The sequence below is a fragment of the Pelodiscus sinensis genome, chromosome 1 (assembly GCF_049634645.1).
Source record: "Pelodiscus sinensis isolate JC-2024 chromosome 1, ASM4963464v1, whole genome shotgun sequence".
Classification (NCBI taxonomy): Eukaryota; Metazoa; Chordata; order Testudines; family Trionychidae; genus Pelodiscus; species Pelodiscus sinensis.
Window position 1 is genome coordinate 287254302 of NC_134711.1, and position 16552 is coordinate 287270853.

Genomic DNA, 16552 nt, shown 5'->3' on the forward strand with positions numbered 1-16552 from the left:
CAGGGCACCTGTGTTATTTCCTGGAGGCCTCTTCTTTCAAAAAAAACCCTCCCAAAAAAACCATCCTCCCCGTCCACACATGCCTTGTTTCGAAAATGTTCTTTCAGAAAAAGGCTTCTTCCTTGTAAAAAGAGGATTACCAATGCCAGAAAAATCTCTCTGTTCTTTTGATTTACTTTCGGAAGAACACAATTGCTGTGTGGACGTCACGCAGGTTTTGTCGGAAATAAGGCTGTTTTTTGGACAAAACTCTGTAGTGTAGACACACCCTCAGAGGCTTGCCTGAGTGTAAGGGGAGACACAACATTTTCACTTATTCTTATGTGCCCAGATGTAAGGTCTAGATAGCTTCCTTAGGGCATTAAGGGAGCTTTTGTCCCTTCCAATTCCCTTGAATGGGCAAGTATCCAAGGGTACGTCTACACTACAGCGCTAATTCGAACTAACTTAGTTCGAATTAGTTAATTCGAACTAAGCTAATTCGAACTAACGCGTCTAGAACTAAAAACTAGTTCGAATTAGCGTTTTGCTAATTCGAACTAGCATGTCCACATTAAGTGGACCCTGAACCGGGCTTAAGGCTGGCCGGAAGCAGTGCCGGCAGGGCATCAGATGAGGACTTAGAGCGTGGAGATGCTGTCTCAGGCTAGCCGAGGGCTGTGCTTAAAGGGTTCCGACCCCCACCCCGGACAGACAGTTCTCAGGGGTGCCCCGCTTGCAAAGCAGTCCTGGCTTGGAGTGCCCGGAGTACCCACACTGGGCACATCACACCACTCGGCCATCAGCCCGGCTGCACTTGCCGCAGGCTGCCATCTGGGGAGAGGGGGCAATTGGGGGGCTGCAGGAGAGCTTACACCCCCAGAAGCCCGCAGAGCCAGCCCAGTCCTCCCCATCGGGGGCTCGTACCCCATTCCTCCCTCACCTCCTTCTACTTACCCTTCCCTAGCCCCTTTTCTTGATGTACAAAATAAAGGACAATTGTGTTCAAAAATGGAATCTGTCTTTATTGAACAAAACTGGGGGAGACTGGGAAAAGGAAGTGGGAGAGGGGAAGAGAGAGGGTGGGAGAGGGGAGGGCAACTACAATGATCAGGGGTTGGGAACAGGTCCCATATGAAGAGAGGCTAAAGAGACTGGGACTTTTCAGCTTAGAAGAGAGGAGACGGAGGGGGGACAGGATGGAGGTATATAAAAGCAGGAGTTGGGTGGAGAGGGTGCATACAGAAAAGGTCTTCATTAGTTCCCATAAAGAAGGACTAGAGGACACCAAAGGAAAGGATTGGGTAGCAGGCTTCAAACTAGAAACAGAAAGTTGTTCTTCACAAAGCAAAGAGTCAACCTGTGGAACTCCTTGCTGCAGGAGGCTGTGAAGGCTACAACTAGAACAGAGTTTAAAGGGATATGAGATCAAGTCATGGAGGTGGGGTCCATGGAGTGCTATTAGCCGGGGGTAGGAGTGGTGTCCCTGCCCAAAGTTTGTGGAAGGCTGGAGAGGGATGGCACGAGACAAATGGCTTGGTCACTGTCTTCGGTCCATCCCCTCCAGGGTCCCTAGTGTTGGCCGCTGTCGGCAGACAGGCTACTGGGCTAGATGGACCTTTGGTCTGACCCAGGACGGCCATTGTAAGCTCAGGGCCCAGGGTCGGGGGTCTCAGTGGACCCCCTTGATTTTCATGCATACCTGCTCCTGGGTGGCCAGGCTGGCAGCTCTCCTGCCCTAGCTGGCCACTTTCCTGTGCCTAGTGCAGAGATCATGGACGAGGTCCACGATGTCTGCACTAGCCCAGGCGGGTACCCGCCTCTTGCGGTCCGGGGCAAGCTCCCAGGAGCCGCCAGCCTGGTCCCGGGAAGAGGGGGAGGGCTGGGGGGCATCGGGTGGGTGGCTCTGTGCTGTGCCAGGTGCAGGGTCTGCTGGCTGGGTGCTGGCAGGCTTGCACCTGGCACGGGCACCGTAGCCAGCCCATGCCCCTTTAAGGGATCCGGGGCCGGGAGGGGGGCAGACGAGTTTCCCTGGTGTTGGCCAGAGTGGCCACCAGGGAAACCTGGGGAGGGCTAGCCTCCCACTAGTTTGAATTAAGGGTCTACACAACTCTTAATTCGAACTAGTAAGTTCGAACTAGGCTTAATCCTCGTGGAATGAGGATTACCTAGTTCAAACTAAGCGCTCTGTTAGTTCGAATTAAGTTCGAACTAAAGGAGCGCTAGTGTAGCGCCTGTGAAAGTTAGTTCGAACTAACGTCCGTTAGTTCGAACTAACTTTGTAGTGTAGACATACCCCAAGTCACTAGCGATTCAATAGTAAGTATATATCCTACTATAAATAAGATTGTTGATGAATAAACATATTTTTTGCAAAGAAGTAAACATGTAACCACCTGTAACATGGTGTGTGTCTCTGCACAGGGATTGAATTGGGACTGTGGGGCAAATTAGGGTACTGCATGCAGAGGGCTAGCTACGCCTAACTGAACAAGAAACCCAGCTGGGTAGGGGTAGGCTGGTTCATAAAGCCATGGTTTGCTGCAGAAAAGAGCTGCAGGGAGAGTGCCTGTACTCACTCTCTGACACCTGAGAGGAAGGGAGGAGAAAACCTAAGAGGGAGAATAATCCTTGAGATTCTAGCCCTGGAAGAAAGAGGAGTGGTGGGGAAAGGAAGCCCAAGAGAACTAATTAGAAAGAAGCCCACCCAAGGAAACAGTAGCAAGCGGTAGGACTGTGGAGACATTGGCTGCTTGCTATAGGGTTCTGCGGCTAGAGCCCAGTGTAGAGGATGGGTCTGGGTTCCCCTACCAGCCATTGAAAAATGGCACAGGAACACTGGAGATACCTACTGGTCTAGAGAGATTTGGTAATCCCAGCACTCTATAGTGACTGTCCATAGAATTGAGTCTATGGGAAGTGGGAACACCCTGAATTGTGAAAGGGGGGAGGGCCACACAGCTAAGTAACTGATGGAAGAAGGTGGCAGACTCGGTGAGAGCTGGTCCCTAAAACATCTCATTCAACATCTCCAACATCTCATTCAAATCCAACATCTTATTGCTCAAACTGGCCTTTTGGTATGTAAATGCCCCTTTTATGTATCCACTTGCCAATTTGAGTTATCCACATATAGGATCTGGGTATCCTAACAAAGCTTCCACGTTTGGAAACTGAACCTAGTCTCCCAATTGGTATGATCTGAAAACCTCTCTCTGTCTTGGACTACTGTGATGCAGAGTAATTTGGCAAAATCTTTCAGACAGAACAATGAAACCTTTAGATAATCTAACAAGACAGCGACAAGAAGGTTTCTGCAATGTAATTGAAGGGAGCATCATTATAGAGAAAAGGAAAGGTCACAGTGAGAGTTACATCTTGCAGGGTGGCCTGAGAAACATCTTGTCACTACAGTTTATAAGTATCTAAATGATTAAGCATCACGTTACCGAAAGGATGAATTATCTTTCACCTCGTATTTCACTCAGATAACATCTGGCCAAATACCAATAATAACTGCTTATTTCAAAGTACTAAGGATAGAGCATCAGTTTTTGCTTTTTGTTCATCTAAATGTTGAGGGGAAAGTTTGCTGAAGATACAGGATTTGGCTCTACAGAATGCAGATATATAGTATTACATCTCTAATTACAGAGTAAAAAAGTGAGGGACTGGAAAATTATCCTACTATAATGAGAGCACTCACAGACACACGTTTGCTCTTGCCTAGTGACAGTAGCATAGCTAAAGTGGGGAGCATGTAGTTAAACACCTCGTTTTCATGCTGTGGGTCATGTTTATGTCTATATCTCCTCAGAGACTCTCTCTCTCTCATATTTTTAATTATTTATTTAGTTCTAGAAGATTTACCCACTGTTGCTCGGATCCTTAATTCAAATAAGTTTTGTTTTTTGTCTTTTAAATCATTGTTCTGGGGTGGGGCTGGAGATGAGGGGTTCAGTATGCAAGCTTCCCCAGAATGTCTCTTCCTGCCAATGGGCAGAGATCAGAGTTTATGCAAGTGGGTCTATCAGTGGCCATCAGTTTTGTTAACTATGTGATTTTGCTGATTTTCCTGCAGCAAGAGGAGTGGGTGAGGCAACTCTTGGAGGGTGCCCATTGCTGCCAGGCTGACTGTTCGCAGCTAGAGATGCTAAGCAATTGCCCTTCATCTCTTGGTGCTGAGTCTGTTGTGTGTTCCACAAGGCCCCATCTTGTCTCTCTTTTGTTCACCATAAGGTAGGGAAGGCTGAGAAAGATGCATGCGCTGCAATGCTTTTAGTCTGCTGGTCATGTGAATGGAAGAACATTGCAGTGGTCCATGTAGAGACAGATATTTGCAGGAGCAGCTCTTTGAAAAAACTAAGGCAGGCTAAGGATTTTTTAAAACATTTTAATGATATTCAAGTTGTTTATTGATTTAAATGTTCCTGGAAGATGATAAAAGAGCTGTCCTTTCCTGAAGTGTGCTGATATTTGCCTACGCAATTTACCCTTTACAGAGAGATAATATATTTGTCTGCCTGTTCATATTGTAGCTCATTAGCACCTTGTTTTTTCCACTTTTCATCTTGTGCAATACTTTTGGAAAGCCCGAAGACAGGCAGGTCATCAGCACCCTCTTGGCTTTTTGTAAACTGACTAAAGCAGGGCTAGGTGTGAGTCCTGGCTTTCGCGTTCTTATTGGGCGGGCTGCCATGGATTCTTCATGCCGATGACACTCAGGTCTTCTTTGTACACCTCTTTTGTGAAAACCCACATACATCTCCTTTCCAATTACACCATAATAGAGGGAAAATGACAAGTAAAAGTGTGGCCAGGGCTCTTTGACTCTCCCCTTTTGACCGGTCTCCTTCTGTCTGCTCTCATTGAAGTAAAGAAGAGTTTTGCCATTGATTTAAATGGGAGCAGGAGCAGGCTCTATGAAATAAATGCTGGTCTCTGGTCGCTAGAGACAATCCATCATCTCCCTCTATTGTACGGTCTCAAAGTCTGAGTCACTCATTTCAATGCTCCTAACAAAGATCCTGATTCCACAAGATACTTAAGGATGTGAACAGGCCTGTTGATTTCAGTGCAACTATTGATGTTCTTAAAGCTATGAATGTACTTAAGTATCTTGCTGAAGGGGGTGGTGTCACTGATAACTTTGCTCTGTCTGTGACATTCTGGTTCTAAAGCAGACTTCCCTATTCCATGGTATTCATGATACTATTCCCATACAGGGGTAATGTCCAGACAAATGCAGAGAAGGTGAGTCAGGAATTCTTAATTATAAAATATTTGTATAAAATGGATCGAGAGAGACTGATCACTGTTTTAAACAGTTATTTATCTGCTTATGTGGGCCCCATTACTCTAGCTTTTGAGCACCTGTCCATCTTGAAAGTATTTATCCTGACAAAACCGTTGCAAGGTAGGGAAGTGTGCATCTCTTTTTACAAATGAGGAATTGAAGCTCAATGGCAATTAAATGACCCAGGATCACACTGGATGCTTGTGCCTAAGCCAGGAAGTGAATGCAGGTCTCCTGATAGCTAAACCCGGGGTCCTCCCCGCTAGATTATTCTTCTCACCCTAGTAGGTAACGTACCACAACTTCAAACATTCAATGTGCCTCACATAGACTGATGATTCTGATACAAGGTGCTCTAGTGCACATTCAGCATAACTTTACTGTAGCTAATGAAGTTACCACCCTTTTAGATCAGAATCTGGCCCAAAATGTTTATAGAAGTGCATATACTCATCCCCCCCCATCTGTGGGATTATAGATATGCCCTATTGAAACCCGTTAGTTAAAAGGGTGTTACAAGGAAGAGAGAGAAAAATTATTCTCCTTGATCTCTGATGATAGGACAAGAAGCAATGGATTTAAACTGAAACAAGGGAGGTTTAGGTTGGCCATTAGGAAAAACTTTCTGTCAGGGTGGCTCTAAACACTGGAATACATTCCTTAGAGAAGTTGTGGAATTTCCATCACTGGAGATATTTAAGAACAGGTTGGATAGATATCTATTAGAGATGATCTATACTGGGGTACTCAACTTTGGAAGCCCCCGGGGCCACAATGATACTCACCAGCACATGCCAAGGGCTGCAACTTAAGTGTGGTTGCACGAACATGCAAATGGCTTCTTTCACACTAATGGGCATGGCATGAATACCAAGCACTTCCCACAATGCCCCAGCACCTTCTCCCTGGGGGCTAGAAATGCCAACACCCTGCACCCATCTGTTCCAGCCAGTCTATTCACTTGCATCTTTCAGTGCTCACCCCACCTAGGAAATGCCTTGCCATTGTAGAACATGTTCCCAACAGAGGCCATGTTCAAAGAATCCCACCCACAGGCCACCTGTTGAGCCCTATGTAAACCCAAATTGTAGCACCAGCTGCAAGCTGCCCATGTTTTAGGTAGCCTTGATCTAGTCAGTGCTTGTGTAACCATGGGTAGATGGATTTGAACTTGGGATCTTTAAAGCTTAGTCTAGGAGCCTCTGCAGCTTGAGCTATAAAGCCAGCTGCTTTTCAGCTCACACTGTGGAACTCCCTTCTTCTTATCTCTTGCTGTAAGTGGTCTAAGTGCCACTACATGGGACAGTGAACCACACTAGCTGTGTGGGTTATACTTGGTCCTGCTGTAAGGGCCGGGGACTGGACCTCTCAAGGTCCCTTCCAGTTTTAATGTTCTATGATTCAATGGCAACGTGTTGCAGAAGAAGAGGGGAGACACCGGCCCTACCGCTCTTTGCCTTCTTGCTCTGCCCCTGCCCTGCCCTTGTTCTGTTGCTCCCCACCCACCTCTTCCCAGCACTCCCCAGAGCGGCACGTCGAGGAGCAGTGCCATGTGGGCTGGAGCCACCCGGCCTGAGCCTTTCCTGCAGCTGCTTCCAGTGAGTGGAAAGAGGAGGGGCCACACTACACTGTGGACTCCTGCCACCGGCATCAGCCCCTCCCACCTTGGAAGGGGCACATATGGGTGCATGTGCCCCCACGTTCATCCCCCTGGGGTGTCTGTGCTTTGATTCTGTGTTTATATACTCAGGCCTATTTGTTTAATCTTGCTCCCACTGAAATCAATCACAAAATTCCCTCTGATTTCAATGGGCACGTGATTGGGCTGCGTGTTTGTATATGCCTAAACATGGGAACCAAATCTTAAAACAATTGCAAACATATTCATGGTAGACCTTTTAAAGCTTCTGAGCCTCTGGGTTAATAAGTGGTGATGGTGATGTTGGGGCAAAGGTGTTATAATGCCAACACTCAATGGTACATTTCTAGAAAATTATAAATGACAGAAATGTTTTTAAAATGTAAATTGAACATCTCTTCCTTTTGATCTGGGCTATGCTAAAGCTCTAACATACATCTCTGATCCTGTGGCAGTGTTTGGAGAAATTATGGGATTCTAATATGGAATAATAGATTCTCATCAAGACTTCTAGCTCAAGGAAATTGTTTAATCTTCATTCTCAGTGGCTGTTTCTTTGATGCAGCTGTGACTGAAGATTCCCAAGTGTTGGGGAAAACAGCTCATCAGCTTAGAACAAAGCTGATTATGTAAATTACACATTGAGATTCAGCTTTGATTTAATTTTATTCTGTAAATAAATATCCCATTAACATCCATCTGTTAAAAGTCAGGTAAGACATTTTCAAAAACTACATTGTTGTGGCGGATGTGAATGTACCATGAAGAGGGAAAGGGAGGTGGTATTACCATGTCAAAGTACAAAGCATGAAGCAAATTCTTAAAATAGACAAAAGGCTATAACATTTATTTTTAACAGAAATCTTTCTGATTATTTAAGACAGGGAATGATGCTATTTGTGGCCTAGCTGTTTGTATAGCACAAAATGCTTTCTCTGATTGCTGTCACAGATCAATAATTATAGTTTGTGAATTCGCTTAAAGATTAAAAAAAAATTCAGCTGATGAAGAGGTCAGCACTAAATTATCTGCAAGCTTTTTGTTTAATGGCATTTTATTTCCACAGTTTACGTCTGAGTAGAATCTTTTTCTGGTCTGTTTGGCTTTCCACTGCCAAAATTGGAAAAGATTATGTAGATCGGGAATAAAATGATGAACCGTATTATGTTTCCTAAATACACTTGGAGGAGAAAAAAAGGTTCAAGTACCCATAACCCAAAGCTATTCTTATCTTAATTTTAAATAACAAAGAAGTTTATGAACTCCACAAATGAGCATTTGGCAAAAGAGATCATCTGGGCTAGACTTTGTTACATTTACACTGAATCAGTAGACAGTGTTTGTGGCACCTTAGAGACTAACAAATTTACTAGGTCATGTTAGTGTCTGAGGTGCCACAAGACTGTTTATTGTTTTTAAAGTTACAGACTAACGCTGCTACCCCTGCTACCCCTCAGAGACTTTATATCAGTGGAATTACTTTGGATTTACCTCAGATGAGATCAGAAATAGGCGCCTGAAGTTTTACTTTAATATCATGAGGTATGTTCTCGTGGTGCTATTTTAATTCCTTATGCAATATAGAAGAGCAGCATATTATCAAGGTCTACATTGAGGCATTGCTCCTAGTGCACAGTAAAAGGAAATGCATAGCTGTGAGAGAGCAATCCAGGAAAGGAATTTTGACTTTCAGCTGTCAGCTCTATCAATGACCATCAGACTTCGTTACAACTTTCCCATGCCTTGCTTTACAATATAAACCTCTTAAATCGTAGTAAACATGCCAGATCTTACCTTTATGAAATCTGTGCCCTTTATGCAAGCCAGCATCACTTGAAGCAGGCTAATTTTAGGACTAAAAAGTATGTGAATTATAAGGTATAACTGTTGGTCCAATAAGAATCTATATCATACTGTGTTCCAGATTCTGATCCCCAGTAACACGAGGGTAAATCCACATGGTGTATTTAGTTCCCTAATGTTTCTAAGCGGCTTTGAAAACTTGAATTAACTTATCTTAACAAATTCTCCATGGGGAAATATTGATCCCATTTTATAGATGAAGAAACTGAGGCATAAACTGCTTAAGTGATTGCCCTGAGGGGCCACAGAGAAATCATTTTCATAATTGGGCTAGAAAGCAGGAATAGCAAATAACTGAGTTTTTCTTTCAGAGGCTGAACTGAAAACAAATAAAATCTTTTCAGATCAATCCCAAACTCACTTTTCAATTTTTCATTATATATGTATATCAATATGTATATATACACACACACTTAAAAATATTAATTTCCATTGAACAAAACAATTTGTTTGACTCAAAACATTTTTTTCTTTTACATTTTTGGGTGTTTTTTACCATGTTAATTTTTTGGTAAACATACCTACCTTCAGTTCAAAATAAATAATATTTGAAATGAACATTTTCTAAACAAAAAACAGTTTTGACTTAAAAACTCTTCAGTGGCCTCCGCGGCATTTGCAATTCCGACTTGTCTCATTAGCATCCCTTTTCCGGAAAAGGGTGCCAATGTAGACACAGCCACTGTGTTTTGCGTGGATTGAACTCTTCATATTTTACTTTTGGTTTTCTCTTTACTTATGTTTGTTGTAATAGTGAAGACAATGTCTGTGGGTTATAAAATGGTTATGTTATGTTGTAAAAATATTACTTGTTTCTTCATCATAAGATTTTAAAAAGTTATCTAATTAAATTCATTTCTTTCAGGATTTGAATTAAGGATGTGAATGACTAGAAGCAAATGCTTATCAGATAGTCAACAGGCTAGTAAACTAGTCACTTCCCCACCCCTTGCTGCCTCTAGCAGAAAGAGGCAGCAAGGGTGGGGGTTGTTTCAAAGTGTCAGTGCTTCCTGGAGCCTGGGGTCAGTTCCCAGCTGACCCCAGGCTCCACGTGGTGTTGCTGCTTTGAAATGCCACTGCAGCCTGAGGCCAGCTGGGGACTCCACATGGCATTGTCAAAGCAGCAGTGCCACATGGAGCCTGGGGTCAGTGGGGGAGTCTCCAGTTGACCCCAGGCTCCATGTGGCGCTGCCACTTTGAAATGCCACAGGGAGCACAGGACCAAGGGATGACTGTTTGAGTCCCCCGTTGGCTCCATGCTCCCTGCAGCGCTTTCACCTTTCGAAGTGCCATTATCGACTAATCGAATAGTCAATGCAAATTGCATCGACTATTCGATTAGCCAAATAATCAAAATTTTACAACCCTAATTTGAATATTTTGGAAGTCGTCACTGTTGCAGACCAGGACTAAACTGAAGATCTATAGGTCGAATGTGCGCTCAGTCCTGCTGTATGTTGTAGAGACTTGGAGGACTAACAAGAAGATTGAGAGCAGACTCAGAGGCTTTGAAGGACGGTGCCTTCGTCTTATCATCAGAGTCCTCTGGAAACAGCATGTCACCAATAAGGGGATAAGCCAACGCACTGGCATCAACAATGTTGTGGACGAGATCAAGCAAAGACGCTGGAGATGGCTGGGGCATGTCCTTCGTATGAGCGAAACAAGACTCCCTCATATGGCACTCAGATGGACTCCACCTAGAAAGCGTAAAAGAGGGAGGTCGTTAGGCACCTGGAGGAAGACTGTGGAGGAGGACATGAAAAGGAAGGGCATGACCTGGGAAAAAGTCAGCTGGCTTTCTCAGGACTGTGAAGGCTGGAGAAGATTCATTGGCGCCTTATGCTCCATTAGGAGTGAAGGGGATTAATTAATAATAATAATAATAATAATAATTAATTTGAATATAGGGAGTCTGACAATGTGCAAACCTTGCTAAAATTCCTTGAGAGACTGAACTCTGGGTCTCCAGCTACTTTAAATGGAGTTGAAGGGTTTTGTTTTTTCTTCTTCTTTTTTTTTTAAAGACACTGGAGAAGGGCAGTGAAGTGTAGTCCATGCAAAGGTTATACTTTGCAGGATAGGGTCATAATGCAAAATGATCTGGATAAACTAGGGTATGTCTACACTAGAAAGTTAGTTCGAACTAACGGACGTTAGTTCGAACTAACTTTCCTATGCGCTACACTAGCGCTCCGCTAGTTCGAATTTGAATCGAACTAGCGGAGCGCTTAGTTCGAACTAGGTAAACCTCATTTTACGAGGACTAACGCCTAGTTCGAACTAGCTAGTTCGAACTAAGGGCTGTGTAGCCCTTTAGTTCGAACTAGTGGGAGGCTAGCCCTCCCCAGGTTTCCCTGGTGGCCACTCTGGCCAACACCAGGGAAACTCTATGCCCCCCTCCCGGCCCCGGACCCCTTAAAGGGGCACGGGCTGGCTACGGTGCCCGTGCCAGGTGCAAGCCTGCCAGCACCCAGCTAGCAGACCCTGCACCTGGCACGGCACAGAGCCACCCACCCGATGCCCCCCAGCCCACCCCCTCTTGCCGGGACCAGGCTGGCGGCTCCCGGGAGCTTGCCCTGGACCGCAAGAGGCGGGCACCTTCCTGGGCTAGTGCGGACATCGTGGACCTCGTCCACGATCTCCGCACTAGGCACAGGAAAGTGGCCGGCTAGGGCAGGAGAGCTGCCAGCCTGGCCACCCAGGACCAGGTGTGCATGAAAATCAAGGGGGTCCACTGAGACCCCCGACACTGAGCCCTGAGCTTACAATGGCCGTACTGGGTCAGACCAAAGGTCCATCTAGCCCAGTAGCCTGTCTGCCGACAGCGGCCAACCCTAGGGACCCTGGAGGGGATGGACCGAAGACAATGACCAAGCCATTTGTCTCGTGCCATCCCTCTCCAGCCTTCCACAAACTTTGGGCAGGGACACCACTCCTACCCTCTGGCTAATAGGACTCCATGGACCCAACCTCCATCACTTGATCTCACTTCCCTTTAAACTCTGTTCTAGTTCTAGCCTTCACAGCCTCCTGCAGCAAGGAGTTCCACAGGTTAACTATTTGCTTTGTCAAGAACAACTTTCTCTTACTAGTTTGAAGCCTGCTACCCATTCCTTTCCTTTGGTGTCCTCTAGTCCTTCTTTATGGGAACTCATGAAGAACTTTTCTGAATGCACCCTCTCCACCCAACCCCTGCTTTTATAGACCTCTATCCTGTCCCCCCTCCGTCTCCTCTTTTCTAAGCTGAACAGTCCCAGTCTCTGTAGCCTCTCTTCATCTGGGACCTGTTCCCAACCCCTGATCATGTTAGTTGCCCTCCCCTCTCCCAGCCTTTCTCTTCCCCTCTCCCACCTCCTTTTCCCAGTCTCCCCCAGTTTTTTTCAATAAAGACAGAGTCAATGTTGGAAGAAACGTTATCTTTATTTTGTACATCAATAAGAAGGGGGGCTAGGGAAGGGCAAGTGGAAGGAGGTGAGGGAGGAATGGGGTACGAGCCCCCGATGGGGAGGACTGGGCTGGCTCTGCGGGCTTCTGGGGGTGGAAGCTCTCCTGCAGCCCCCCAATTACTCCCTCTCCCCAGATGGCAGCCTGCGGCAAGTGCAGCCGGGCTGATGGCCGAGTGGTGTGATGTGCCCAGTGTGGGCACTCAGGGCACTCCAAGCCAGAACTTCTTTGCAAGCGGGGCACCCCTTAGAACTGTGTGTCCGGGGTGGGGGTCGGGACCCTTTAAGCGCAGCCCTCGGCTAGCCTGAGACAGCATCTCCATGCTCTAAGTCCTCCTTTTATGCCCTGCCGGCACTGCTTCCGGCCATCATTAAGCCCTGTTCAGAGTCCACTCAATGTGGACTTACTAGTTCGAACTAGCAAAACGCTAGTTCGAACTAGTTTTTAGTTCTAGATGCGTTAGTTCGAACTAGCTTAGTTCGAATTAACTAATTCGAACTAAGTTAGTTCGAACTAGCGCTGTAGTGTAGACGTACCCCTAGAGAAATGATCTGAGGTAAACAGGATGAAATTCAATAAGCAGAATCCAAAGAAGTCCACTTAGGAAGGAACAGATTCAAAATGGGAAATGGCCATCTAGGGAGGAGCACTGCAGAAAGGGATCTAGGGGTCACAGTGAACCACAAGCTAATTAGGTGTCAACTGTGTAATACTGTTGCAAAAAAAGCAAACTTTGTCCTGGAATGGATTAGCAGGAGTGTTCTAAGGAGGACATGAGAAATCATTCTTCTGCTCTGATCAGGCCTCAGTTGGAGTATTGTGTCCAGTTCTGGGCACCACATTTCAGGAAAGATGTGGACAAACTGGAAGAAATGAAAAGAAGAGCAACAAAATGATTAAATGTTTAGAAAACATGGCCGATGAGGCAAGATTGAAAGAACTGGGCTTGCTTCATCTGGAAAAAGAGGGACATGACATAGCTTTCAAGTACATAAAAGGTTTTTACAAGGAGGAGGGAGAAAAATTATTCTCCTTAACCTCTGAGGATAGGACAAGAAGCAATGGGCTTAAATTGCAGCAAGGGAGGTTTAGGCTGGACTTTAGCAAAAACTTCCTAACTGTCAGGGTGGTTAAACACAGGAATAAATTGCCTAGGGAGGTTGTGGAAACTCCATCGCTGCAGATTTTTAAGAGCAGGTTAGACAAACACCTGTAAGGGATGATCTAGATCAGTGTTTCTGAAAGCGTACTGCAGAAATACTTTCAGAAACACTTTAACTGGCTGCTCTGGTTTGTTTATGTACCGTCACCGTCACCATGAAGCCTCGCAGCTCCCATTGGCTCCGTTTCATCCTTTGCAGCCAAAGGGAGCCATGGGAAGTGGTGGCCTGACCTACGCTGTTTCCCGCAGTTCCCCTTGGCTGCAAAGGACAAAACGGAGCCAATGGGAGCAGTGAGGCTACGTGGCTGCGGTGCCGGTACATAAACAAACAGGGGCGGACAGTTTAAGTGTTTCTGAAAGTGTTTCCACGGTACACTTTCAGAAACACTGGTCTAGATGGTGAGGGAGGGGACTGGGCTTGATGACCTCTCAAGGTTCCTTCCATTTTTGTGATTCTACGATTCTGTGGTCTTTAATGCCATCTAAATGACCGTCAAAAGGACGTTTGGCTTCTAAAAACTCAGCACAGCAAGGTGCAAGAGACGTTTAAACTGGTTTCCCTTCTCTTTCTTTATCTTTAATAAAAGGTTAAAAGTATTTTTAATGGCATTTGCTATCATACTAAGTAGGCTGAGGTTTCTGTACTTGGAACTCCAAATCATGTTTTAAACTATTAATGTACACTGACGAGCTCATGTTACCTCTGATTCTCTGGGCCCATTTACTTCATTAACATTCATACGGTACTACTATAGAGAAGTCTGTGCTTGGTAGTTGGGGTCAGCTGGGGTGTTTTTCCCCAGATTTACATGTCTGAGGCTATGGGCAGGGCTCCAACCTCCAGAACTAGCTTTCTCCCATAGGCTGAAAGGACCTGAGTGTCTTCATCTTTCTAGCAGCATGACATACCACATGTAAAATACAACACATGAGCAAAATCCCTCTCCTGGATTCTTCTCACCTCATTTGCCCCATTATTAGAGCTGATAAGCCATGGTAAAAGAGAGCAAAAAGACTGAGCTAATTCACCAATTTTGCCAGACAGCTTCCATGTGTTCACTGCAATTTTAGCTTTGCCTGAGCTGTAAATACAGAATATTGCTTGTTGACACGGACATGAGCTACTAAAGTTGGTAAGAAATCAAAATTCCTCTTGGAAATAAATAATTAACAGCTAGAGCCAGTGGTTCATTCTTACTAGGGATGTAAGCGACTAGGCAACTATCCAATAAGCAAATACTTAGTCATGGGGAAAAGGGGTGGGGCGCAGTAAGGAACTGGCGATGCTTCCGCCTTTGAAATGCAAGCTGGCTCTTGCTACATTTCAAAAGCAGAAGTGCTATGGGAAGCTTGGGGACTCAAAAAGTCCCTCGCTAGCCCCGTGCTCCTTACTTTTGAAATGTACAAGCAGGGATCGCGAGTCAGCAGAGAACTGCTTGAGTCCCTTGCTGGCTGTGATCCCCACGGCGCTTCTGCCTTTGAAATGTAGCAAGAGCGAGCAGCCCCCTTGCTACATTTCAAAGGTGGAGGCACCCTTATCAACTAATCAAATAGTCGATGCAAATTACATCGTCTATTCGATTAGTTGATTAATCTCAAATTAACATCTGTAATTCTTACTCCATCAAAAGGCCTTGTTAGGCAAGTAGAATTACTAACATGAGTAAGAATTACTCGTTGGAGTGTGTGTTGCAGATGTTGGGCCTTCTTGTACAACATATCCTTGAAGTTTCACAGCCAAATATTGCTTATAAAGGAAGTATCAGGTGTTTTTGGGTCTATGTCACTCTGACAAGTTTTCTAGACTGGTCGATTATTTTCTGACTCACCTTATAAGCAGCTGTGACACCAGTGACATCCCACAGTGCCTTTCAAAAACCATACCCCGATTTTGGTTGTTTAGAATAAACATCCTTCCAAAATAGGATTTCAGGAGATAGATAGTATTCTAATCAGATGCTGCTGTGATCTTTCAGCACAAAGGACAGGGATCCTTGGCAAGCTTTGAGTATGACTTAAATGCATTAGATCAGCAGTCCCCAACTTTTTGGGGCTGTTGGGCGCCCGGGGGTGGGGCTGCTCATGTGCCAGGCACCTGGGGGCGGGGCCACACACACACACCCAGGGGTGGGGCCGTGCACATGCCTGGGAGTGGGGCCACCCATATGGTGCCGTCTCGGTGCTGGTGCCGCCCCTGTGCCACGCGCCCAGGGCTGGCACCGCCCATATGCCGCATGCCCAGGGCCGGCACAGCCCTTGCACCATGCACCCGGGGGCACTGCGTTGGGGACCACTGCATTAGATAGAAAGCACTCTACTCTGCAGGTTGCTTTTCTTGATTTGGTTGGCTAGACTGGTCATCTCTCCCTCCTCTCCTTGTATAATGATGAAGATGCCATTAAGCTGGAACGCAGAAAGACTACATGTCAGTTTTTTCAGAGATCTAAAGGGGTGAGTTATCCATGATTATATATTATAGTAATGAGCAGAGTTTCATATCTATCTTATCATAAATCTGAAAATAAATGCAAGAGAAGCAGGGAATAATTTAGGACCTAATAGTCAGAAAGTTAGCCTCTAATTTTGGATGTACACTTTGCACGTGGAATTGAATTGCAGGCACAAATCAGAGTAATAAATCTTCTGACAAGTTGCAGGAGTAAATCACATAGTTAGAAGCTCATATACTCAGATATGCACCCACATTTTATTTTGCAAGTGCAAAAGTCTAGATGCAAATTTTGGAGGCAAAAATTTTACCTTTAATAAGTCAGACCCCAGCCTTTTAAAAAAATTAACTCTTGATTTTTGCTGTTGTAATGTATAGTAGGCTTACTCTTCCATTTAAGGAAGTTAAATGTTTAACTTAAAGTTTAAGAGTAAGTGTTTAATTTTTATTGGTCAAGGGCATGCTGAGAAATCACAAAACAGAAGACAGAAGTATCATACACAATACCCGTTTTATCTATTTCTTCAGAAGTAACTTCGAAGTTAATCCAATTATGATTAGAAGCTACGGTTTCAAGGTTGTCAATGTCACCATTTGAGAGTTAGCTGTATCATTGTCCTCTCCGATAGCCATACTGGTTCAGACCAATGGCCCAGTATCCTGTCTTGCACCAATGGCAAGTTCCAGGTGATTCAGAGGGAGATAACAGAACAGGGC